Genomic DNA, 26136 nt, shown 5'->3' with positions numbered 1-26136 from the left:
CGGAGTCTAATTTCACTCTTCTTAAGATGAGCACTCCTTGTGTAGTTCTCTCTGGGAAGATGACAAAATTGGAAAAATCACCTGGTTGCAGTCTAACTAAAAGCAAACAAATCAGCTTGTTACACTTGCAAGTGCCAAACCGTTGCAACAGTCCACCCGGGGTGATGTATGGCAGCAGGCAGGACTAGTGTATAGCTATGAAAAGTGTCGTTAAGGAATAATCGTTGGTAAAACATGAACATTGTCACCATCGAAGCCCATTTTCATAGTATAGTGTGCACTGGGGTCTCTGGGGCCACTTTTACTAACACTCATGCACTGCGAAAACAAAAAATCCAAAAACAAATTTGCACACGTCTTTAACAAAAGCAACTACCCTAAATGGAACCAAGTTTTAAAAATGATTCAAATACACAATTACCGTATTTATTATTATTATTATTATTATTATTATTATTATTATCATTATTATTATTATCGTTATTATTATAAATAGCGAGTTAGGGCATTCAAAAATGCCCCAACTCGCGATTTGTAAGTTGACTAGCAGTTAAGGCATACGCCCTAACTTTCACTTCCTTGTATCTCACGTAATCTCTATTATTTTTCAGTCATGTTACTTCTGCCAACTAATGTCATTATATTCGAAGATTTTATATTGTATTTGTAAGGTTTTTTTTTTTTTTTTAGGGAGAAAGAATGTTTTATTAGAAAATGCGTATTAAATACTATTTACGTTCAAAGTATAGATGGCGACTTAGGGCATTCATATGAAATTCGATGATATCATTAAAAGTGGCCTTTATTATTCAGAAACTACGATACAATATATTAACTTGAGCGACTGCAAATACTAATTGTGTGTAAAAAAAAAAAAAAAATATCAAATTTGATTATAAAACAGTATTATTTGTCTGTCTTTGGGATGATGTTGTTATCAATAACTCCCGATATTTTGTGTCGCCAAATTGATGATTTCGAAATTCCCCGTACTGCCGTAATATTTTCATGGGGCCTAATTTTTATGTTTTTGTACAAACATTTTTTTTTTTTTTCAATCATTTATGAAATTTATTTTTTGTAAACATTTTTTGTAGAATTTTAAACATATGCAATGGCTGAAAGCATCTAGAATTCATTTCAAATTAAACAGCTTAATCCTCAATCAATTAAGAACGTATACAATAGTCAACCCGCACCCGCCATGTTATTTGGATCTAGATCCGTTCGACGTCACGTTCTGAATCAGAAGTTGCTGCTCAGTGGCAAAAATATCTCCAGGATACATCCATGCATGTATGTACGGACATGGCGACTTCAAATCTGTAACCATGTACTGACAGTCGATGCACAAAACAGATTTGATTTAAGCAAAGTAAGTATACACCTTGTATATTTTAGCCTATTTACAGTAACACATATGAACTGTGAACACATGAACTGCACATTCTGTGCAGTGTGTACAGTCATGACAGTATACTATAAAATACAAAATAATATTGATTGTTTTCATCATTCATGGACATGGTTTTAGTTTCACCATGCATGCGTGACACTATCTATAGTCTATCTAAAGTTGTTTTCTTTAAACTTCCGTGGTCGTGCCTGTGTGTATCGCGTACACGAGCGTAAACACAAAAGCAATAAACAATCACGCTGCATGGTTGGCTGATCAATGCACTTGACAACAAGCCGGCTGACCCATTGGTCTTCGGCGCGGCGCGTAGTAGGCGACCTTGTCACTTCTACGCGAATGCAATTCACCAGCGCGTCCCAGGACCACGGAAGTTTAAAGAAAACAACTTTAGTATAATCTACCTCGAGACACTGGCACTAGCTTTGAAGTTAAGCGTGTTCCGGACAGAGCGTTACTTGGTGCATGTACATACTTTTATGCGGGCGATCAATGTGCCGCATAAAATTATGTGCACACAAGAAACCACGCTAAAGCTGGTTTCATACTACCCTGCCGCTGAGCGGCGTGGCGCACGCGCATTGCAGGCAAACAGACACAATCAAGGCTTGTCATTGGTTGAACGCCCTGCCGCTTGCCAAAGCGGCAGGAAAGTATGCTGGGGGCATAAGCCAACATAACATACGGCTACGCTGAACTTCAATTTCAAAGCTAGTGCCGATGCAGTTGGCAAGCTATTTGTTTGAGGGAGTTGAGATTAAGTCAAATATCTCAAATTATTCCACTTGTTCATGTTATTGTTTACATTGGGAATTAGGCAGCGCCATCAGCCTTTCGCCATCTTGTGGGTACAAATGATACGCGTGTTAATGCATAGGACACTACGCGCAGGGCGCAGCTTGCCATGCAACTGTTATCATGCATCATCACACATGGAGATCGAAGGACAATCGCAGCGTGTACCCACAATATGGCGGCATATGACATCACACTGACAGCCTCTATTGAATGAATGCAGCTTTCAACAGCTGTACACAATGCAACTGCGATCATCATCCTATATTGCGTATTTCAAACTACAACACGAGCGGTCGAGCGCACAATGGATACCATACAATACCAACCAATCATGAGTGCATTGGCATGGATGGGTCCGTGTTAGGCATGAACAGTCGTACACGGTGGCGTATATCGCGCAGTGTACGCACAAATTTGTCATGCTATGCCTATGTCAGGCTGTGTTCATTCAATTGGAATAATCTGTAAAGCACATGAAGGCCTGGGGAGGGTAAAATTGGGTGGGCAAGAAAGGTTTGGCGTGGCGAGAGGGGGCAAGCAATTTTGGCAAGCTGAGAGGGGGGCAAGAGATTTTTGGCACGCGTTCTTGGGGGGCCTTTTAAATAAAACGCTCTAAAAAGGCGTAGCCTCCGTAGGGAAACCGTACGGAAACGCTTAAATATGCAAATTTTCCTGCACGCTACGCTCGCAACATATGTATATAGACCATTTAAAGTTTGCAAATTGGCATGTGCAAGGGGGGGGGCAAAGATTTTTTGGCAGGCCGAGGGGGGGGGGCAAGCAATTTTTGGCAGGCCGAGAGAGGGGGCAAGCGATTTTTGGCACGCCGTTTGGAAATCATAATTATTGTACACCCGGGATTGCACAGCCCCATGTACCAAAAAGTTCTTGCAGATTAATTTGTTTAGCCAAAATATCACCTTCGGACTGGTATACCAGAACGAAATTACAACAGTGGCCTATGGAGCAGTGCAGTGTAATACACTAAATCATGCATAACTCATAAGCAAAACGCAAAATTGGAAGCAACTGAAATTTTTTCGTAGATATCTATTGCAAAATGTCATAAAATGCGGAAGCTAGGATCACGAAATCCTCCTTTAATGTAAGTTGACACGCACAGTGACAATTATAAAAGACAAATATTTTTTTGCTAATTATAAGCTCTCAAATTTTGGAAAGATTAAAAAAATAAATTAATCAAAAAGGCACTCATAAAGTTAGATTTAAAAAAAATATATAATTATTTATGTAATGGGTTTGAGCACTCTAAATTCCAAAGTTATAGTCACTTGTAAAGTAAACTTGTTATAATTATTTATAGCTATATTGTAAAATATGATGAGTTAGCCGCCCCCCCCCCTTATTTCATTTGTCAAAATTCCGATTTTTACACGATTTACATTATAGCAAGTTGGTGGTGCGCGCCCTTAGACATTTGGCTACGAGCTGCGGATAGCAAGGACAATTTTCAGAAAAAAAAAACCATCATGTTGTCATCGAAGTTTCACCAGTTTTTCACCAGTTTTCTATAACATGGCTAGAAAGAAATTGCCCCATTTTGCACTGCAGAAGAAGAAGAGCTGAACCACTGCCCTTGTGAAGTAATTTTGTGATCTAAGATTAATACCCAGTTATGTGAGTAAAGAACAAGAAAGACACGAGAATTCATCTGGTTTAGTTCTGACAATTCAACTTGTAAATAGGCTGAAAATAAAAAATCTGGTACATGTATCTAATGAATAGTTTACACTTTACATCCAATTGCAACGATATGAGAGCTTGCATGTAATGGTGGTATTCAAGGTCACATATACTAAGGTCAAAGGTCATTTGAGGTCAATTTGTAAATAGTCTGAAAAGGATGATTATTAGTTGTGTTCACGTTGACGGACGTACGCCCGGCGGACCTTGGCCGGGGGGGCTCCCATTGTGGCCTGTACACCATCCGCGATAATCAACTTTTGAATTTAAGCACCCTAAACAAGGATTTAACCCTTGGCTAAAACAATAACCTAAACAGGTGTTTTCACACCCTAACAGGGATTTTATTCCTTGCATCAAATTTCATACCCTAAATTTCATTTCCGCAGATTAGCAATTGCAATTTTGTTACTCGCTTATTGTGGTTACCCACAAAAACTACCCTTTTACGCGTTTTCATTATCGCGGATGGTGTACAGGCCACAATGGGAGTGACTTCAGGGCCTGCGTAAGTTGCTGGGAGTAGCGGTAGGCGCTGCCAGGAGTAGTGGCAGTGTGAACGATGGTCAGCGTAAGTTCCGCCAGGCGTACGTCCAACGATTTACTCCTGACAAAAGTCAGGAGTAGCAAGCTGGGTGTACCCTCCGCCAGGTGTAAGTTGCAATGTGAACGCTGCTACTCCAGGCACCCGGTGTAAGTTTCACCTTTTGTTGGTTGGAACTAAGACATTACATATTGCATGGTTGAAAAAGGTCACAGAAACACTGGAAGTGGTAGTCGATGTTTACACCGACCAGAAGTGAATGCTTGGTGGATCTGGTCGGCGAAAGTGCTAGGAGTAGGCTAGGTGTGGACACGGTAGGAGTACCGTGAGCGAAAAAATTTGTGGAATTTTTATCAATGTTAGCGTAACTTTACGCCTGGTGTAACTCAAAATGTGAACACGACTATTGTTGAATTAGTGGACATGCTTGTAAATCCTTGTCAACTTATCAGTACAGTCCAACCTCTCTTATCTGGACCTCTTTTATCCGGATCTCTCTGTTATCCGGCTTAGAAATCTTCACTAGAGAACATGTTTTTGATAATTTGACACCTTAATTCCATGCTCTGAATGCCAGGAATGACATATCTATTAGTGTTGAAACAATCTTTTGTTTTCCCAATTTCAGTACTTGGTCAGTCAATGCAGAATTAGGCCTACATGTAATTCACTTATCCGGATTTTTCACTTATCCGGACAATGCTTGGTCCCATCATGGCCGGATAAAAGAGGTTGGACTGTATAGGGATCAGCAGGAGTATTTCCTTTTGCGTAGCAGAATTGGGACTAGGATCATATGCATAGGCTCTTAAAACCTGTGACTAAAACCGTTGAACATTGCTTTAATTGCCAAGTAATAGGAATAAATCTTATTTTATTACACAGGAGTGTAAAATTTAATTCTTCATTATTCTTTGTTAATTTGTATTTTTTTTTTTTACAGCTAGAAGAACCTTAATGTAGAAGGAAAGTATATAGAAATGGCGGTATATCAATCACAAGTTACAGACTTCGAGGTTTCCAGAGGTAAGAAATTGAAAAGCAAGCCAGTAATGCAGGGGGGCAATCTCTCCCCGGGCAATCTCTGTGCTCTCTCTGATACTGATATAGATTCCATATCATGTTGGAGCGATGGGAAAAGGTTAAAGGTCATTGGACCTCGACAAGGGCCTCGACCATTGTCCCAAATAGGGGACGATTGGTCATTAAGACTATTGGTCATTAAGATTTATATTATGAATTTCTGATTCTCGTCTCAAAGAAACTTGCCATGAAAGAAAAAGGAGTTAGAAAAAAATTATGTTGTTCGTACAATCAACTATAATAGTGTTGACATAATTATAGGCCTAAATCATGTACCGTACTTCACCATGTTAAAAACTTCACCATGTTATTTGAATTTTATATTGATTTGGGCAATGATAAATCAAAATTGTGCTTAGTTTATTATTTTACTATAGGACTATTTTTACTTCACTACTCTATGTGCGTGTTTATAGTGAGCCAGATTATCCAGTATTTAGCGTATAAAACATAAATCAATTGTTAGGTAGGCCCCCAAAAAATAAATGTTTGTTTGTCCTCCACAGCTTTGAAAGAGGACGTGTGGGCGGGCGGATATTTTTTTGTTTCTTCCAGATTTGGCGTATTCATTCATGGTGACTTAAAAAAAACCATTTTGTGTATTTAATATGCAGTTAAAGTTATAATTTGTGTTCATGTCATAGTCTTTTAATGATTTCATATCCAATGTATTTTGAAGTCACTAAAAGTTATAACTTTGCATATTGAAGACACAAAATGTTTTGGGGGCTTTTTTACTTTCAACCATGAAAGATCTTAGTATTTAGCTCTAGCTAGGTCCAGAGATACTCCAAATCTGAAAAATGTTGACTTTTACTTATTTTTATAAAAATAAATTTAAAAAAAATGGTCAGGCCTTGATCTGAGGAGCGGGCAGTGGAGGACAAACAAACAACTTTTTTTTTTGGCCTTATTGCAGTATAATAAATCCACTACAATTTTAACATTATTGAGCCCCTACATTCAACGGGCTATTGAACTAGATATTGAACGTATTATAGACCGATTTACACTATTTTTGCCCCCACCCATCAATGTCCCATCAGTTGTTTCAACCGAAACATTTGAACCGAAGTCCAAATATAGTTAGTCATTTTGGTGTGATTTTTAAGCTTACCCTTTTTTTCTTGAATTACCGCTGTGAAAAAGACCTAATAAATGCCCCTCTTTGAAAATGCAACATCACCACGAGTAAATACTGTAGTGGCTACAGCTTACAGACCCGGCCAGACCAAACACTAGAAACCCACAAAGACAAGAAAGTGCTCATATTTGGCAAGGCTAGGCGAGAAAAGGTAAAAGGCAAGGTAGCATATTAAAAAAGGCGAGGAATGGCTCAGATTAAATCTTGCTCAGATCCTGGGCAAGGAAAGGCAAGGTACATCCAGCACATCCATACCTGCCACAGACACTTGTCTGGAATATAAGATTCCACACCACCAAATCACACCATAAAGGTAAATGGCTGGTAAAAAAAATCAGTGTTTTTATTGTAAGAACCACACCGGGATTGATTTAAGGTCGCATGTCACAAATAGGTCACCCAAAAATGGAGGAGCCGTAACATGAAAATGCTTTCTTCACACTTCAAGTTTGGTTTATTCTAAAAGTATAGTACCTATTGTGGAAAGTTTGGTGTCATTTTGTAGATAATTATGTTCTTTATCAAATACAAAAAACCCAAGTCAATTGGACAACTACTTTGAGATTTATACTTCAATATGTAAGATTTGTCAATGGGTGAGCCGGGGCGGGGGAGCCTCATAGAGTTGTACACAAAATTGTGAAAATATGGCAAACTTCAAACCTTTGTATCTTAAAAAGTACAACTAGCATGGACCACAAATTGCACATATATCATCCTGGATTGTAGATCTACCTCATAGTAGATCAACTTTAACAAAAGATGTAACTAATTAATTGCCTAATTAAATGCTAATTAAGACAGTTTTTCCTATATGTTACTGTACAAAGTGTACACGTAATGCTCTGACATTTCTAAATGGCCTATCTTTGGCCCGAATCATCCTGCTTATTCAAAAGTACACATATTTTTAAGGAAATTTGATGAGGAATTCAATTATGCTTATTAGTTTTAGTGCCAGAAATGGAGGAAAAAAGTTTTGATTGATAAATGTCATGAAAATTGTAAAATTATTTTACAATTTTTGACTACCCTGTATGTTTAACACAAGGGATACCAAACTCTTTCTTCCTAATTTGTTTGATGGGCCCATGAAATGTCTTTCTGAATCCATATTTATTTTGAGCTACATAGCTTTCAGAAAAGAAAAATATGGGGTTCACTGTGACAAGAAAGATACTAATTTTGTTGATGTTCCACCCTGTATATTTCTTACCCACCCTGTATTATGATGTTATATTTTGTTGATTTGGCATCCTTGTAATATAAGCTTTCCAGAAATATATACTTATAATGGTCTAAAATGTATTTATTAAAAGTTGTGTTGAAGTGAATCACAATTGGTGATATTTTCCTCATTTTACATTATGTTACACAAAAGATGACCAATTCATGACATGCGACCTTAATGGAAAAAAAAGTTTCAAAAGAAGGCTCATGTGCCTATCTTTGTGATAGCTGTACTTTGTGGATGGTTTTCTCAATATCTAAGCATAAAAAGATTACATTTCACATGTTGGCTTTCCTCAACGCAAACTTTTAGACTAGGGTTTATTGATTTTATTTTCATAGGTGACTGCACACCCAGCATTCTTTGTGTACTCATCTCCTTCAATCCACTCATAAACTGTTGTCCAATGTCATCATCCACTTCAGATACTTGACTGAAGTACCAAGTATAGCAATTACTTGCGTTGGAGTCACTCAACCGTGTCCCTCATTTGGAGACATTTGAGTAGATTCTATTCTAAATGTTTGCATTGCTCAGAGCCAGTATGCGTTACAATTATGAAATTTGAGGCACGTTTTTTGTTCTTCTTCACCAGATGACGTCACTACATATAATCAGTGTGCTGTAAGATTGACAGGATGTACATATTTTTCAACACGTCACTGCGAAAAATCAAGCTGGCAGCTGCTGCTTACCTACCCAATATTTGTTGGTTAATGGAAGAACATATCATAAACATTAGGTAACATGGTGTTTTGAATGAACCCACGGTTGTTTGATGGGATCATTTATTAATTTTTCAAACAAAACATCATGTACAACCAAATTTTAGGCTTTCAGCCACAAGCATTTTTGACTATTTACAAGAAAACCGCCGCAAACAAGAAAAGCCATTAAAAGGGGATGCTGTGTTTCATGGGTAAGTCCAACTCACTGAACTATTGCTTTGCCTACTTAACAATAGGTATGGCTGTATTAATGTTTGTTTCAATTTGTTCTGTGACTCAATTAAAAATATCTGAAAGGCTGAGAAACAAAAAATTAGGCCCTGCCTGATTATCATAATTATCTTAATGTTGCTATCTTCAGTAGATAGCACATGGTTAGCAATACACGTGCTGCATTAATTTGAGTCGGCATCAATACTAAAACTGGAATAATTTCACTTTTAATGGTCGAGATATGTTAAGAAAGGCTGCAGATCATGTAAAATGGGGTTTTAAGCAAATTTTTAAACCTGTATTTGACATGTATGACAGATACTCTAGAAACACTGTGTGGGGATGCACTATATTTAGATCACCGAGCAAGATAAAATACAAATTGTGGAATAGTATATAACCAGATTTGTCTGTTTTGGGGTAAGCTTTTTGCTAATTTGCAATTTGCATTACATGGGCGGGGGGGCTAGGGATTTGGAAATATGCTCAAAAATGGCTTCAGATTGAATTTTGAAAGTTAAAAGATTTCCTTCAAATTTAAAATTTAGAAGGAAATCGTACATTAAACTTTAAGCTTACCTGAAAAAGTATTCTTACCATGCCCAAGTACATGTAATTATTTATCAGCTAGTCAAGACCATTCTTCTTGCACAAGATATTAATTAAGGCCTATAAGCCTAACCTGAAAAATTGGGGTTTTGTCAAGTAGGCTAGGTACTAGTTACTGACTCTGAGACATGACTGAGTTTGGTTTAATTAATGCAGTTGCAGTAATCTGTCTGATTTCAATTTTGTTTTTGTTCAGATATGACAATGTATGTGACCATCTGTGATGCTGTGTTTCATGGGTAAGTCCAACTCACTGAACTATCGCTTTGCCTACTTGACAATAGGTACGGCTATATTAATCTTTGTTTCAACTTTAACATATGTGTCTGTGACTCAATTAAAAACATCTGAAAGGCTGAGAAGCAAAAAATTAGGTTCTGTAGTCGGGCAGCAAACTACCCAGTTTTTAAGGCCTGTGGCCTTTTGATGAAGACAATGTGCCACCTATCCTAGCATGTTGTTTGGGTCCCAAGTAACATATTTATACAAAATGGTTACAAAAATCCAAATCCAGATTTTGTTTTTCAAAATGGCGCCCATTTTGGCAAAATATTTCCAATATTTGTTAAACTGCCCCTTCCCAATGTGATTTTATTGGCACAGTAGTGATTGTTTTAGGCTTGTTATAGTAGTTTTGTCATGTTGGCATGCAGTAGCACCAATATTAATGATTTAAAAATTCAAAATGGCCGCCAAAAATTCAAAATGGCCACAGAAATCAATTTATTTCCTTCAAACATACAGCAAGCCTACATCAATCTGGTAACATATGAGATTGGACAGATGACATGAATATTAAATAATAACACACACAAATCCCATACTAAATGCACACCCCACCCCCACACCCTTACCCACCCCCTCCACCCCCGTATATTTCGTTTATTATTTTAAAGTGCCACAAAAAATGTATCAAAAACATTTTCTTGGCTCATAATGGGTATCCTTTATACAAGAACAGTTGGTGGTGCTAGTTTGGGCTACAGGCTGTATTACTACATCCATAAGTACATGGCAGCAGGGGGTACATGGTTCTTCAAAAACATTTGAACCATTTAAGGACAATTTTGCCCAAATGTGCCCAGTTGGTTGCACTGGTCTCCACTGAAAACCCACCCATCGATATACCAAAATCGCTGAAAAAGGTACCCCAAAACCGTGGCACCTTCCTGTACACCTTCAAACAGGAAAACCCCCCAGGGATATGGCATTGGCCAGACATTGAGAGGTATTGAGGGGTATTGAGAACAGGGTAAAAGGTACAGAGTGGTCCCAGAAATGGTTTATGGGTCCCGGGGGATGGAATTTTCAATGGTTTCTAGGGATGGAGTTGGGATACCAGGGATGGGGTATAAAAGAGTAGGCCTACTAGTAAAGGGTACCGTGAGGTCCCAGGGACAATAGTTTATGGATCCAGGTGAAGGTTCTAGGTTCCAGGGGTGACATTAGGGGTGTCAGCAATGGGGTTTGGGGTACCAATGACAGGGTTAGGGGTTCGGGGGGATGAGGGTAGGGGTTCCAGGAATGGGGAGAGTCCCATGGTCGGTGTTAGGGCACCTAAAACAATGCCTACTGTACCAATAAATTCACAATGGGAAGGGTCAATTTGAAAAATATTGGATAGGGTGAGGGGTATTGGGATGGAGTAAAGGGTCCCAGGGTTTGGATAATGGGTACCGGGGACAGCGTTAGGTGCACTGAGGAAGTGCTAGGGGTACTGAGGACAGGGTAACGGGTTATGGGTCCCGGTGAAGGGGCTAGGGGTTTCAGAGATGACCGGTCATGGGTCCAGGAATGGGTCGCATGATCGTGAGGCGTGTTTGAGGTCCAAGGGATAGGATATGGGTGACTGGGGATTGAGTGAGGGGTACCAGGGTTGGAGAAATGGGTACCAGGAACTGAATAAGCCCTGGGTACTGGGCATTGGGTATGGTGAACCAGATGTGGGCCAACAGGTTCCGAAGATGGTATTAGGGTCCCAGGGATGTTTCATGGCCGGGTCTCAGGGACAGAGTTTGGTGTTCCATGAATTGAGTTAAAGGTCACATAGTTTGTGTTAGAGGTACCCGGGAATAGGGTAATGGGGATGGAGGCCAAGGGTTAGGGATATGAGTACCAGGAACAGGGTAAGGGGTGTAAGGCATTGAATATGGGGAACCAATCAACCAAATGTGGGGTTACAGGAGCCAAAGATGGGATATATAATTTATAATGTATTTAATTATCTGTATTTAATAATAATTTGTATATATTTGAGAAGAAACCAGATAAACTTGAATTAAATTGAAAAATTAGGGTCCCAGGGATGGGTCATGGGTCTCGGGGACGGAGTTACGGGTTCCAGGAATAGAGTTAAAAGTCCTATAGTTGGTGTTAGAGGTTCCAGGGAACAGGGTAAGGGGTGATGGTGATAGAATTAGGGGTCCCAGGGGTGGGGTAGCCCAATAAATGGGTGCCAAGAACAGAGTGAGGGGTGCCGGGCATTGGTTAAGGGTAAACAGGTTGTGGGGTTGCATGTACCAAAGGTGGGATTAGGATCCCAGGGACGGGTTATGGGCAGACCTGCCAACCTAGCGCAGTAAGAAAGAGAGACATTGAGGCCAAAATTGTGTACATGTACACAAACCAAGTACCGACAAATTCAAAGACTTGAGGTGTGCAATATTTTCAGAATTCAGGGAAGGTTTTGCAGGTCTAAATTTATCACAATAGACTAAAGAGAATGCTATAGCAAAATTTTAAAGTGACATTTGCATAATTTTCTTCTGTTCTTACATTTAAATTTGCCATCACTGAAATTTTCAGAAAGCAGGACTGTCCCTCTTTTTCACTTTGGAAAACCCCAACGAGGGACAGTCCCTCAAAATGAGGGACAGTTGGCAGGTCTGTATGGGTCTTATGAGAATTCCAGGTTCCAGGAACGGAGTTTAAAAGTCCCAAAGTTGGTGTTAGAGGTCCCAGGGAATAAGGTTAGGGGTAATGGAGATGGAGTAGCCTAGGGGTCTCAGCGTTGCGGTAATGGGTACCAGGAAAGGGGTTAAGGGGTACCGGATGTGGGGTTACCGGTACCAAAGATGGGATTAGACTAGAGGTTCTAGGAAGAATGGAGTTAAAGGTCCCATAGTTGTTGTTAGGTGTCCCGGGAATAGGGTTAGGGGTACTGGGGATGGAGTTCCGGGTTTCCAGGTTTGGCTTTAGGAGTCCCAGGGATGGCGTTAGGGGTACCGAGGACTGTGTAAGGGTACTGGAGTAAGAGACTTAGGGTAATAAGGATATGGGTAGGGTGCCAAGGGTGTGGTTATGGGCTGGTCCGAATACATCAAATTTAGCTATAGAACATATCAGGTTATGGGCCACTGGGCAGTGGATTATGGGTTCCGGTGTTGTGTTAAGGGGTCCCTTGGCTGGGTCTATGGGCCCCAGGGATGGGTAGTGCTACTGGCCAGGGATGGGGTTAGGGGTATCAAGAATACAGGGTTATGTGAACCGAGGAGGGTATTAGGGTAGGACATTCGGTACTAGTACGGGATACATGTTATTGGGTATAGATATCAGAGTACGAGATACGTTTAACAGGGTAGGCCTACAGGGTTAGGGCCTATGAGTTACAGTAGCGTGTCCAGGGGGGGAGCTTTGGGTGCTGAAGCCCCCCGCACTTTGTTAAAAATCATGTAAAATCAGCCGTTTTTTGGCGATTTTAGCCATAAAGCCCCCCGCATAAATCTGAAAAAGGGGCTTAGCCCCCCGCAGGAAAAGATCCTGGACACGCCGGTGAGTTAGATACCAAGTTAGGGGTGATCGGGGTAAAGATTAGGCTTAAGGGTTCGGGTATGAGTATGGGCAAATATTTTTGGTTTTTGTCAAAATTCAAAAAATAAAATAAAATTGGTCCTAGATATTTTTATCTAGTTTGGTGCGGTACATCAAACTTAGCGGGAACATAATTATTATTATCATATCCAGATGAGGAGGCATGAAGACATTTAAGGTGGAAGTTACAGATTTTAAATTCAGGAACTATTTTAAAATAAAATGTTATCATAGAGAGTGAATTATAGGTAAGCATTTGAATGTGGGGTGGGGGGGTGGGGGCGGTGTGTTCACTGTGGTGTGTATTTGCAGTGTAGTGGAGTTTGTGTATCTGTTGGTATATATTAATTAACATGTTACTTGCTTAAACTTATATTTTATAATGCTCATTGTATGTATAGAGGAAACAAGTTGAATTTGGCGGCCATTTTGAATATCAAAATCGTCAATATTAGTGCATACATGTCATTAATAATATCCTAGGCCTAAAACAATTGCTATTGTAGCAATAAATTCACAATGGTTAGGTCAGTTTGAAATATATTGGAAAATTATTGAAAAAATGGCCGCCATTTTGAAAAACAAGATGGCCGCCATCTGCTGCATCTGGATTTTTGTAAACATGCATAAATATGTTACTTGGGACCCAAACAACATGTTAGGATAGGTGGCACATTATATTAAAAAAAAGGCCACGGAATTTAGTTTGCTGCTTGACTACTGCCTGATTATCATATCTTAATGTTACTATCTTCAGTAGATAGCACATGGTTAGCAATACACATGCTGCATTAATTTGAGTCGGCATAAATACTTGAATAATTTCGCTTTTAATGGTCAAGATATGTTGAGAAAGGCTGCAGATCATGTAAAATGGGGTTTAAGAAAAAAATTAACCCTGTAGATTCCACACCACCAAATCACACCACCAAGGTAAATGGCTGGTAAAAAAATCAGTGTTTTTATTGTAAGAACCATTGAGCTGCTTACCTACCCAATATTTGTTGGTTATATTGTAGAAGATATCATAAACATTAGGTTTTGAATGAACCAGGGAGGGTTAACAATGATAATGGTGGTGTGCACCCATAAGTAGCACCCAATTAACACCATTGTTATCATGTTGACTCAATTGGTCATTAACAATTTTAATTTTTATAACAGTAATTCCTGCCAGACAGCCCAGGAAGGTTATGACCAATTGAGTGTGCTGGAATTAAGTACCTCACCATTTCTTGCCACTTGCCCAGGATGCCATTCCTCACCTTTTTTTTAAATTTAAAGAATATGTGACCCGTCACATCAATAGTTACTGATTGCTACATGTACCCGTCCCTATTTAGTATGGGGCTTGTTTGAAACAAGTTTGTTGATGTTCAAATGCCAAATTGACTGCTCAGTGCCAGAAGTGGGTAAGTGCAATAGCTGCCATGTGAAGTATGAGTACAATACTGTGTGTAAACTGCCAAAATGGTCACAGGGCAGCTATTGCGCTTACCTACTTATGGCACAGAGCAGTCAAAATACTGATGCCCTTGCACATTATTTTTTTCCATCACAATGCACTCCACCTTCGGGGTTGTATCATATAGGAAAAAATAAACAGCATTTACATTGAAATTTGTCATTTGAACTACAATAAAAATCATATCTAGTCATTAATCTCAAATCAAGAACTTAATTTTGTTAATTAAATGCAAGTTTAAACAAACAACATTACTTAAACTCTTAACGAGAGTAACAAGAGTAAAAAACCTATATTATGTATTGTGTTAAACTTGAACTGAAAGCCTGATGATTCCAAGAAAGATGGGTTAACCACTGAGCTGTTATTTTATTAATTTTAATTTCCATAAATCTTCATTTTATCACAGGTGATCATGCATATTCGCCATACCAAAATCACAATGCGTCGAACAGAAGAGGTGCAGCTGTTTGTCTCAAAAGAGGAGAATTCCATAGAGGTGATGGGCGCTTGATGACATCCACTTGCTAGCCAACCTTATACCGGAAGAAAGGAAGCGTTCCTTACGAATATTCATATAGGGCTGCTTGGTAGTTTGGTATTAATAGTCTCATGGAATTGAGACTAAAATAGTCTATAGAGAACAGAACTATAATCACTGCAAGCTCCTGTAAACTCATCTCCTCAAAATTGATTCACAATAACTTTTATCCCACTAAAAGTAGCACTTAGATAGTCTGCATGCTGTCTACTGAAGCTATAATGCTAAGTATGTTTCATATGCTATCAAGATAGTCTGTATGCTATCTACTGAAGCTATGCCAAGTAGTTCATTCCACACATGCTGTCAACTGAAGATCATAGCAATATTGTAATTTGTTAATATGTGATGTGATCAAGCAAAATCAGTTGGAACTCGGAAATATTAAATTTTCTGTTTCTTATAGGATAGTAAAAACATTTACAAATCTGGATTTTGCAGAAAACAGCATTGAAATTGAACAACCAATTCCAAAGATATGAGCAACTAAAGAGTTTCCAAAGCAACTAGAAACAAAAGGAAATATTTACTTTGTGTGGCTATATCGCAAAATCAATATTTCCGAGTTCCGACTGATTTTGCTTGATCGCATCACATATGTTATTATTTTAACAGATTCTACCTACTTGATTGTTTTGTATTACACAGGTGCTACTGAATATAGTCCATTTTGTTTAGAGGTTAATGACAGTGCATCATTTGTCTTGAGGGCATTGTAAAATAATTTTATTTAAAACATTGTGCTTTGGAATCAAGGAATATCAGGAGCAGTGCAAAGCACAATGTTTAGATATTTTACAATACCCTCAAAATACCTGATGCAAAGTCATTAACCACATTCATAACTGCCACTTTTCACTTTGCATCATATTTTCTTCTTTTAAATTTGAAAACAAAATAAAGTTTTAACTTTATCACAAAGTTGTCACAAAGTAGCTTCTCATCAAAAATATGTAGCATCAAAACCATAGCACCTATCAAAAAAACAACCTTATTGGTGCAAAGTGGGGGCAATGGCTCATCTGAAATTGTAAACTTTGATAAGGTTGCACCAAGTTGATGTATCGTTATGATACACAAAATTTTCATTAGAGATGAGGACTGTACAAGAATACTGCTTGGACTGCTTAAGACTTGCCCCTACTACTGTATGTAGATACCATTTTTCCTTCCAGAAAATGTATAATCATATTATTAGTTCATGACACATGGCCTTATAGTAAACATTTCACTTGAATGAACATATCCCCGATCTTATTTCAAAACACAATGCAAACGCACAACCTTGCATACTTAATGAAAAACACTAGCTAATCACGAGTGAGTTCGATTCTCTTCCCTGTTAGACACATGCAATAATTAATCACACAGTATGCGTGGACAATCATCGCACTGTTGGCAGCTTTGTTCATTCAAATGAAATTTTTACTCTAAAGATACGATGTTTTGTATTTAAGGTTGGTCTGAACCCTGGAATTATGGAAACTTTCGGGCCTCATAACTTCTAAATTGTTGGTCTAAAGTATATAAAAGTATACTTATTTAGAATGGCAAAGACTTGATAATTTCATCTGTGAGGTCAAATTTGGGCCAAAATGCCATTTTTGGCCCAAAATCCCCAAAATAACGGTTTTTGGCCCACTTCTTTTTCGTGCATCGTAACAAAAAAAATTTTGGGCCAAATTTTTTTTTTTAAATTAATTTTTAAAAACTAGATCAAAATATCTAGGACCCGTTTTTTCATTTTTTTGAATTTTGACCAATTTCACCAAAAATATTTGAAATTTGGGCCAAAATCTGGCTTTTTTATGATTTTTCTTTGAAAAATCAGCATTTTTTGACCATTTTTGGTGCAAATTTCTCAAAGTTGGCCCATGGTTCAGCTATGGTGTGGTAACCGCTCTAGTTACTCCATATTTTTGCCTTTTATTTTGAAAGAAAATGTATAATTTTTGCTATTATTAGTTTTATTAGTTAGTGCTTTCTACTGAAGATACACTTCCGGGTTTTTGTGGTGCAGTAGCTAGAGCATTGGACTCATGATCGTAAGGTTGTGGGTTCGAACCCCATTCTACATGTTATACAAGGATGCATTTGCTAAAGATATCACTTATCATACAAAACAATATAATTATCTACTGAAGATAACATTTTGATTGTTTTGTATTACACAGATGCCATATACTGAAGATAGCACATAGATTGTTTTGTATTAAACAGGTATTATCTACTGAAGATAGTACAGGTGCTAGCTATATAAATAGATTCATCAAGGTTATTGGTAGACAATATGAAAGGTTTCTTTTAAACAAAACCAAAACTTTCACTTGCCATTGATGGTTTCACCTATCATGGTCAGTGACTTAATTTTATTGGGGGAGGCAAAGTGAATTTCAGGGGTGGGCAAAGTGAATTTCAGTAGGAGGGGTGGGCAAAATTAACAAATTTTGTGCAAAATAGCTGCAAAAAGTGGAAATGTTCCAATTTTGGTGAAATGCCTTCCTGCCCCCTGTAGTTCCGCCACTGATCATGATCGATGGGCATCATCAAAATGATGATTGGTGCTTCCTCCAGTTGGATATATCCTGACTGAAGGTGGTGTCTTATAAGGCAGGAGTGGATCATGCACATGACTTATGAAGTGGGTCCCTTGTCTTTGTTCATGACAGTGGGTCCAAGTCTTCTGATCAAAATTGATTCTTGACGGTTTCACCTATCATGGTCAGTGACAGCACAATTAATTTTATTGGGGGAGTGAATTTCAGGGGTGGGCAAAGTGAATTTCAGTAAGAGGGGTGGGCAAAATCAACCAATTTTTTGCAAAATAGCTGCAAAAAGTGGAAATGTTCTAATTTTGGATGTATCCTGACTGAAGATGGTGTCTTATTGGTGGATCATTCACATGACTTTAAAAAAATGGACCCCCTTGTCTTTGTTCATGACATTGGGTCCTTGTCTTCTGATCAAAATTGATTCTTTAATGTGTCCTGTATATTCTCATGTGGACTCCTTACATAGGATTTTAGCATTGCCCCAGTTGATATAATTTAATTGAACAGCAGTGTGAGCATGGTCTAAGACTGGATTGCAGACTTAGACTGCCTGCTAACCGATGGCTTGCGAGTTTGTAGTGGCATATTTTTGTCACTGTTTACCCCCTTTAAATGTTGGCTTGCCCGCTCTTTGCCCACCCTCTGAAAAAGTGCTTGTTATACACCACTGCAAGTTTGAAACTAGCACTTAATATTAGCATCTAACTTGTTTTGTATGAAACACATGCATTCTACTAGCCCCCTACTGAAGATATCACTTAGATTGTTTTATATTACACACATGCTTACTACTGAAGATCATAACTTAGATTGTTGCTTTGTATTTACATGCATGCTATTGCTGTCTACTGAAGACAGGTTTGACTATGAAAACGATTCTCTCATAAATGCATCTATGCAGTTTCCACATCGATACACCCAATATTTGCTTATTTGGGGATTTGATTATGATGATAAAACATTAGTCTGAAGTTAAAATTATGAAGATGATACAGTTTATGTTTTGACAAAGTCTGTACAGAATTCTTATCATCTATACCATATTGTGCTGCACATAAGGCAATATAATGCCAATTTGGCACAAAGCATGAACTTTGACCTCTATTATATCAGTGCGCCCAAGTAGCTTTTGCTTGTTTTTTTGTCTACTAGTCACCAAAGAAGCTAGATCATGAAAAATGAAATTGGGATCTTATTGTTATTGGCGTATCTTTTTGTAATGCAGTAAAAAGCCCACATTGCGCTGCGCGTCATTGTTCAAGGGAATTGAGGTCAATATTGACCTCCACAATCAAGTCAATTTTCAAAAAATCATTAAAATATGAAGATCAAGAGATCCCAAGCTAATTTTTATATTAATTGATAGAGAATTATGTCTTCTTTGATGGGACGCGAGAAATACAGGCACTTAAAAATGCCCGAAAATAGGGAATTTTGACCTTTGACCTTTATTAACTCTGTGCGCCATCAAAATCCCAAAAAGTTTTTGCTGGAAAATGAAACTTACCATGGAGGTCTGTAATTACAAACTTGTTTGGACTTGGGATCTCGATTGCGTGGCCCATTATGATGCTTTGAAGTTTGCCTGAGGGCGCTTTTCATCAAAACATTGGATTTGCTGTTTTTATGTACCATCAAGAACTTTTTTTCTTGGTTTTTGTGATGTAACCATTTGGTACTTCAAAAAATGCAAAACGCAGGTTGGGATGATGATGTTATGCCCCTCCAAAGTTTGCCATTTGTAAACTAGGCTCACAGAGGCCAAAATTTCAAGATTTTTTCAGCTGAATGAAGGCGCTGTGCATGCTCATATTGTACATGTGAGTTGTTGGTGTTAATATGTACCAATATAATTTTTTAGAAAAAATTTTATTATTTTTTGTATCGCAGTTGGGTACATAATAAGGAAGACTGGCTCTTAAATTACAAATCGTGTGCAAAAGGTTACTATTTTCAATGAGCTATGACTTTGCTAAAGAGTGCTTACAAATTAATAGTAGCACATAGTTTGATTTGTATTTCAAATATGCTATCTACTAAAGCAGGCTTTGAGTTTTAAGGAGTGCGAGTGTGATCACACTCCACAACACTCCTTAAATTATCATAAGAAGTGTCTTTAATCTTTAAGCTTAACACTCATGATTCACAAAATAGCACTCCTCACAAGATTGAGGTGTGCTATTTATCACACACCTCAATTAATTTTTTAAAACTAAAAGCCTGCTAAAGGTTACACTTGGATCGTTTTGCATGCCATAATGGTGTTGCCTATCTGTCTACTAAAGATAGCACTTTGATTGTTTTGTATACATGTGCTATCTTCAGTAGATACAAGGGTATTATGTGCTTGGGTGTTAAGCCCTTGAGACCAAGGTAGTGGATGGCACTGCTGGATTGGCTGAATTTCCCCTGTTTTTACCTTTAATTTTCATGATTTTTTTTCAATTCTCAGAAACCGCTAACTGTCAATGGCCCATGGTTCAGCTATGGTGTGGTAATCGCTCTAGTTACTCCATATTTTTGCCTTTTATTTTGAAAGAAAATGTATAATTTGTGCTATTATTAGTTCACGACACATGGCCTTTTTGTAAACATTTCACTTGAAATGAACATATCCCCGATCAGATTTTAAAATCATAACTTAGACTGTCGTTTTGTATTACATGCATGCTATCTACTGAAGATAGCACGTAGTTTGTTTTGTATTTTACACATGCTATCTACTGAAGATTAGTTTTGTCCTTCATTTTTGACCATTTTTGCAATCTTTGCCCCCTTAAAAGTTGGCTCCCCCTTGCCCCCTATTTGCATACCCTCTGAAAAAGTGCTTGCTACGCCACTGCTGGTTTGTCACTAGCACTTAATATTAGCATCTAAATTGTTTTGTGTGAAACCCATGCAATCTCCTACTGAAGATATCACTTACATTGTTTTATATTACACATGTGCTATCTACTGAAGATAGTACGTACCAGGTAGATGTGTATTACACACATGCTTACTACTGAAGATAGCACATACCAGGTAGATTTTGTATTACACACATGCTTACTACTGCAGATCATAACTTAGATTGTTGTTTTGTATTACATGCATGCTATCTACTAAAGAGAGCACTTCGATTGTTTTGTATTCATGTGCTATCTTCAGTAGATATGAGGGGCAATTGATAAGTTTGTGACTTAAAGTAGAAGATGAGCTATACAGTTGTAACTGATTTTCTTTGCAGTTCACTGAATGATTAAATAGAAAGTTTGAAGTAATTATTTTTTTATAGTTTTTCTGTTGGAGACAATTGAACCTTGACACTTGACAGTCAGCTGTTTCTAAGAATTGTCAATTTAGACCCTGTGGGGATGGTGGCTGGCTTTCCTGTGGGCAGGGATCGTAATCCAGTCTCTCCTTTCCACATTTGAACATGACAGCCCACTTCATGCTGTCGAAGAGAAACCCCAAGTGTGGTCACTACGTCTTAGTGGACCTGCTTGGGTGTTAAGCCCTTGAGATGGAGGTAGTGGATGACACTGTGGATTGGCTGATTTTCCCCCCAGTTTTTTCCTTCAATTTTCATGGTTTTTTTTTTTTTCAATTCTCAGAAACCGCTGTCAATGGCCCATGGTTCAGCTATGGTGTGATAACCGCGCTCTAGTTGCTCCATATATTTTGCCTTTTATCTCAATTTCAGATTTGCCGTGTTTGGCCTCCATGGACCAGATCGTATCACAATTTAAGATGTTCTATAATGTGCCTTTAAGTGGCCAAGCAGGTTTGCCTGCCTTTTTACAGGTCTACTGATATTTTTTACTGGATGAATTCAATATAACAATTCAATATTACTGTAGGGGTGTATGTGTGTATGTCATTATGTAGGCCTACATAGAAAACCGGACTTAAACACATCCTTGATGAACAATCGAAAAAGGCATATATAGTTGAATTTCAAAGCCATTGCTAAGTATTTGAGCATCAGTGCTGCCATTGGCTCAAAATTTGTGTGGCAAATGCATGTCTGTGCCAGTAGCGTGGGCCATCACATGGGGGGGCACCGACCATGATTGGGGGGCACCGGATCTAATTGGGGGCACAAGTCGTTTTCAGCAATTTTCCATGGGATTTTTAAAAATGTCAGATTGATGGGGGGGGGGGACATGTGCCCCTATGATGTACACCACTGGTCTGTGCGGTCCAGAGCTAGTTTTCGCTCTTCTGGTTGCCATTTGCTTGGCTATGGGTTTGCTCTTTGCCATGGTTTGGATTTTTGCTTTCCATGGTTTCTCACTTTTTGCTTGTAATTAGATTTTGAATTTGCTGCCTGCTCTGTGAGCTTTATGTGGCGTTCTCTGTAGTTTGTATACAGTGTGGTCCAAAATGAACTTTACCCAATTTGAAAGCTTAATTTCTCAGAATTCATTCCCAATATTGTTACATATGTGATTGGACACTACGAATCAGCCGTAAACTCGGTCCCCGGTCAATCTTGTTTTATTTCGTGTTTAGAAAATATATATCATAAGCTTTAAAATGGTATATCATTTGACTTCAAACGATTTCCAGAAGCAAGGTTATGGTGTGTTGAACTCTGCTCCTTCAACAAAGTGGTACTTTTTTCGGTTCTACATGTATCTCTTTTTCCACATTGCAAGTAATAAAGTCATAATTGGCGGTCATTTCAAATCATCCCCAAGTCAACAAGCTTCGGGAATATCCTCTCATTGTTAATTGTTTGTTATACGTACCCAGACAAAATACAATGTAATTGTAACCCACCACTTAAACAGGATTTAGCCAAAGCAAATAAAGACTCAGTATTTAATGATTCTATATGTAGAAGATTATTATCCTCTTCAGCAATAGGATTATTGATTGGTTTAAACGCTATCAAATGAGAAACATGTCGCGCCTAATTGAGACACCTATGTATCTCAGAATACAATTTGCAGAGTTTACGGCTCATTCATAGTGTCCACTCACATATTTTAAATATATATCTGTCTAAAAATGGGTCGAAAATCACTTTGTCCACACGCAATAAATCAATGGGATGTATCCGATTACTATCTGCATTGGGCTATTCCAGATGTATTCCGCACCCCCTATGGAAGACATTTAAAAAAATACAATTCCAGCTGGAATTGAGATGTGTCTAGAATTCCAGCAGTCATTTTTAGCAAAGATTCCGGCTGGAGGGTATGGAAGACATTGAGATTAGGTGAAATTCCGGCTGCTAAAATAAACGAAAAAACAAGAGTGGGGATTGTGAAAGGCCATGATGTGCCTATGGAAGACATTCACAAATGGTCAAAAATGCTCCAATTCCAGCAGAATCTTCACTTATGATCACCATCTTGATTAACCTATGAAAGACATTTACTTGAATTCTGGCTGGAAACAAAAAATGTTCTAATTCCAGCTGGAACCCTATGGAAGACATTTATATTTACGTGAATTCGCTGGCCATATTATAGATATATTACCACAATTCGGCAGTGTCTTCCATGGGGTTTTCCTGACATGTGAATTCGCTGTCAATTTAGCCCTGAATTCGGAAGTGTCTTCCATAGGGGGGGAGGGTGCGGAATACATCTGGAATAGCCCATTGCATTAGGCATAATGGGTAAACACCCTCGGCTTGTCATTCAAAAGTAACTTTGTTTAAGTTTATATGCAGGATTGAATTACAGTCAAAGATTTTAATCCTTACTATTCATGCTAGATACAATAGTGTACCCGAACTTCAATTCCGTAATTGACAAAGAATTATGAAATTAACAAATCAATCACAATTTATTTTTAAATAACTTTTTCATCAAATACTCTCAAAAAGATTTTCATAAAAATATGCAAAAACAATTTGAAACGCCATTCGTGATATGCGAGACAAACTGTTGCGTATTATATAGCTGACTCTGGAGTATTAGGCAGTTAGTTCGGCCAGTTCTATTACGTCGACTCAGTCCTTCACATCTATTCACCAAAATAATAGTTACTAATAGTAAATGTACTTCTTATGATAGGTTTGGGTGGGATTCTGACAAGTCAAAAAAATCTGTTATTAAAGGAGGATTTTGTGATCATAGCATCCTCTTTTTATGACATGTTTCAGTACATATACACGAAAAAGCCTATTCCCAAAATTTCAGTTGATTCCGATTTTGCGTTTGCGAGCAGGGCTGTCAACAGAGGCGTACCGGGATTTGCCGACTCCATTGTTCATTTTGTACCATGATTATTTGAGCTACGGCGCCGAGAATGTGAAAAGGGGGGGGGGTAGGAGCAACAAATTATTTATGACGATGCGTGAGATTTTACTCATTTTCCACCTTTTTGCGTGAGATTTACTACCTCGGCGTGAGATTATACTACCCTGGTGTGAGAAAGTGACCCAATGCGTGAGACTCATGGCCAATGCGTGAGAGTTGACAGCCCTGTGTGCGAGTTATGCATGATTATGTGCATGTATTACACTGCTCCATAGACAATGCGTTGTTCGTTCACGATATCTTAGCTAAACAAATTAATCTGCGAGAGATATTTTGTACATAAACATGTAGCCAGAGGTTTCCAGTGATATAAAAATCTCAACTTTTTTGAGAAAAGTGGGGGATGAGGCTGTGGATCACGAAATGCCCCTTTAAGTATATTTCTGCCAAAAAATAATTTCTTGTATTGTAAATTGCCATATCTTGACACCTTGAAATCCTGTCTAGAAATCCACAGTCACAAAATGCAATCAAATTGTGAGGATTAATATCTTGGATTATAAAAATTCTCTCATGCATGTAAAATTTTGAATGACAAGCCGAGGGTGTTTACCAATATGCAATGCCAAGCGTATCCCTGTTGGTAATCAGATACATCCCATTGAATTTCGGTGGACAAGGTGATTTTCGACTCTGACATAAAACTGCTGCCATTTCATTACTTTGGCGTCTTTTTCTCATTTTTCCACCACATATTCTTAAAAAGATATATTTTTAAAATATGTAACACTTTTGAGAATAGCTGCTAAAAACTTGAGAACTGAACCTTTCAAATTGGGTAAAGTTCTTTTGGACCACCCTGTATAATTGCAGTTATAATCTAATAAAATACTTGAAATGCTAAAGTATGTATGTATAGCTGTTCTAATGTGTTTCCTAGTGTAAATTATAGTTACTAAATATGTACTTATTTTTCACACATGATTAGGCTACTTGTTACAAAGCCTAATGTTTACAAATAAGGGAAGGAAATAAATAAAGTATGAAGAGATTTGCTTATTTTGGGTTTTGATGATGATGATAAAACATTTGTCTGAAGTTAAAATTATGAAGATGATGTTTTGGCAAAATCTGTACAGAATTCTTATCATCTAATGGCATTTCAGTATTTCAGCTTGATTTTAATGTGCCTTGAATATAAGTAGATCAAAGCAAAAGAATGTGTCCAGTGCTTTATTTCATTAACCATAATTATATTTATTAGCTCTGAAGACCCCCATTTTTGAGTTATTGGGACATTTTAAGTTCCCAGGACCCTACTTTTTGTGTAGAAGATCAGTTCCTTAGACAGCAGCGACTTGCTATGATCCTCCTCTCAAAGCTTATCAATGTGTGCATCCAACTACACATGGATCAAACACGGAACTTTTTACACATAAAATCCATACGTTGGACCATTTTTAGTGGTGAAGCCAGCTCAAGCAGTACCTGTGTCCTTCAGTTCATTCATAACAAACGCTTTGAAAATACTGCACATATTTTGAGATATTTTTTGAGATCCCAGTTTGTAAATGTTAATGTTTTTGATATACTGTAAGTGCAGCGAGCAGGAAATTTTGCATGTTTAAAGGTTTCCATACTATTTTCATAAGCTTTTTATTCAAACGGCACCCATAAGTGTGTTCCATATTATTACATACTAGACCACAAACCTAGCGGGGGCATGTTGGTGTTTTGGAGGTATCTGACCCCAGCAAAATGTTCCAAAATGTTACCCTGGTCATGAGGTTTGTTGTCACCGAGTTTGAGCCATGTGCTATATACAGATCTCCTGAAAAGGCAATTCTAAGATTTGGCCCAGATGACCTTTGATCTGACCCCTGCAAAATGTATCCCTGGTCATGAGGTTTGTTGTCACCGAGTTTGAGCCCTACCTGACCTTTAACCTTGGATGACATTTGCAGTTTCATACTCCCGAAGTGTGAGGGATTATTTTGCGCAAGTTACAGCCTGATCGGAGCAACTTGAATTTTGTCCTGACCTTTTGACCTCGGATGACCTTTGCGGTTTCATACTCCCCAAGTGTCAGGGATCATTTTC

At 38.1% G+C, this 26136-nt stretch overlaps 1 protein-coding gene and 1 long non-coding RNA gene across 3 annotated transcripts in view; both read left to right on the top strand.

Moving 5' to 3' along the window:
* Positions 1-26136, top strand: part of LOC140146671 (transient receptor potential cation channel subfamily M member 1-like) — a 112717-nt gene that overhangs the window by 1368 nt on the left and 85213 nt on the right. The gene's annotated exons all lie outside the window — the stretch shown is intronic.
* Positions 1222-8834, top strand: LOC140137240 (uncharacterized). 2 transcript variants are annotated; one of them, XR_011856814.1, is made up of 3 exons: positions 1222-1375; positions 5404-5486; positions 8514-8834. It is a non-coding gene; the product is annotated as an uncharacterized lncRNA (long non-coding RNA). The 2 variants fall into 2 exon arrangements; XR_011856813.1 differs by lacking the exon at positions 1222-1375 and adding an exon at positions 3580-3850.

The sequence above is a fragment of the Amphiura filiformis genome, chromosome 2 (genome assembly GCF_039555335.1).
Source record: "Amphiura filiformis chromosome 2, Afil_fr2py, whole genome shotgun sequence".
Classification (NCBI taxonomy): Eukaryota; Metazoa; Echinodermata; class Ophiuroidea; order Amphilepidida; family Amphiuridae; genus Amphiura; species Amphiura filiformis.
This window is presented reverse-complemented; position numbering and strand designations above follow the sequence as displayed.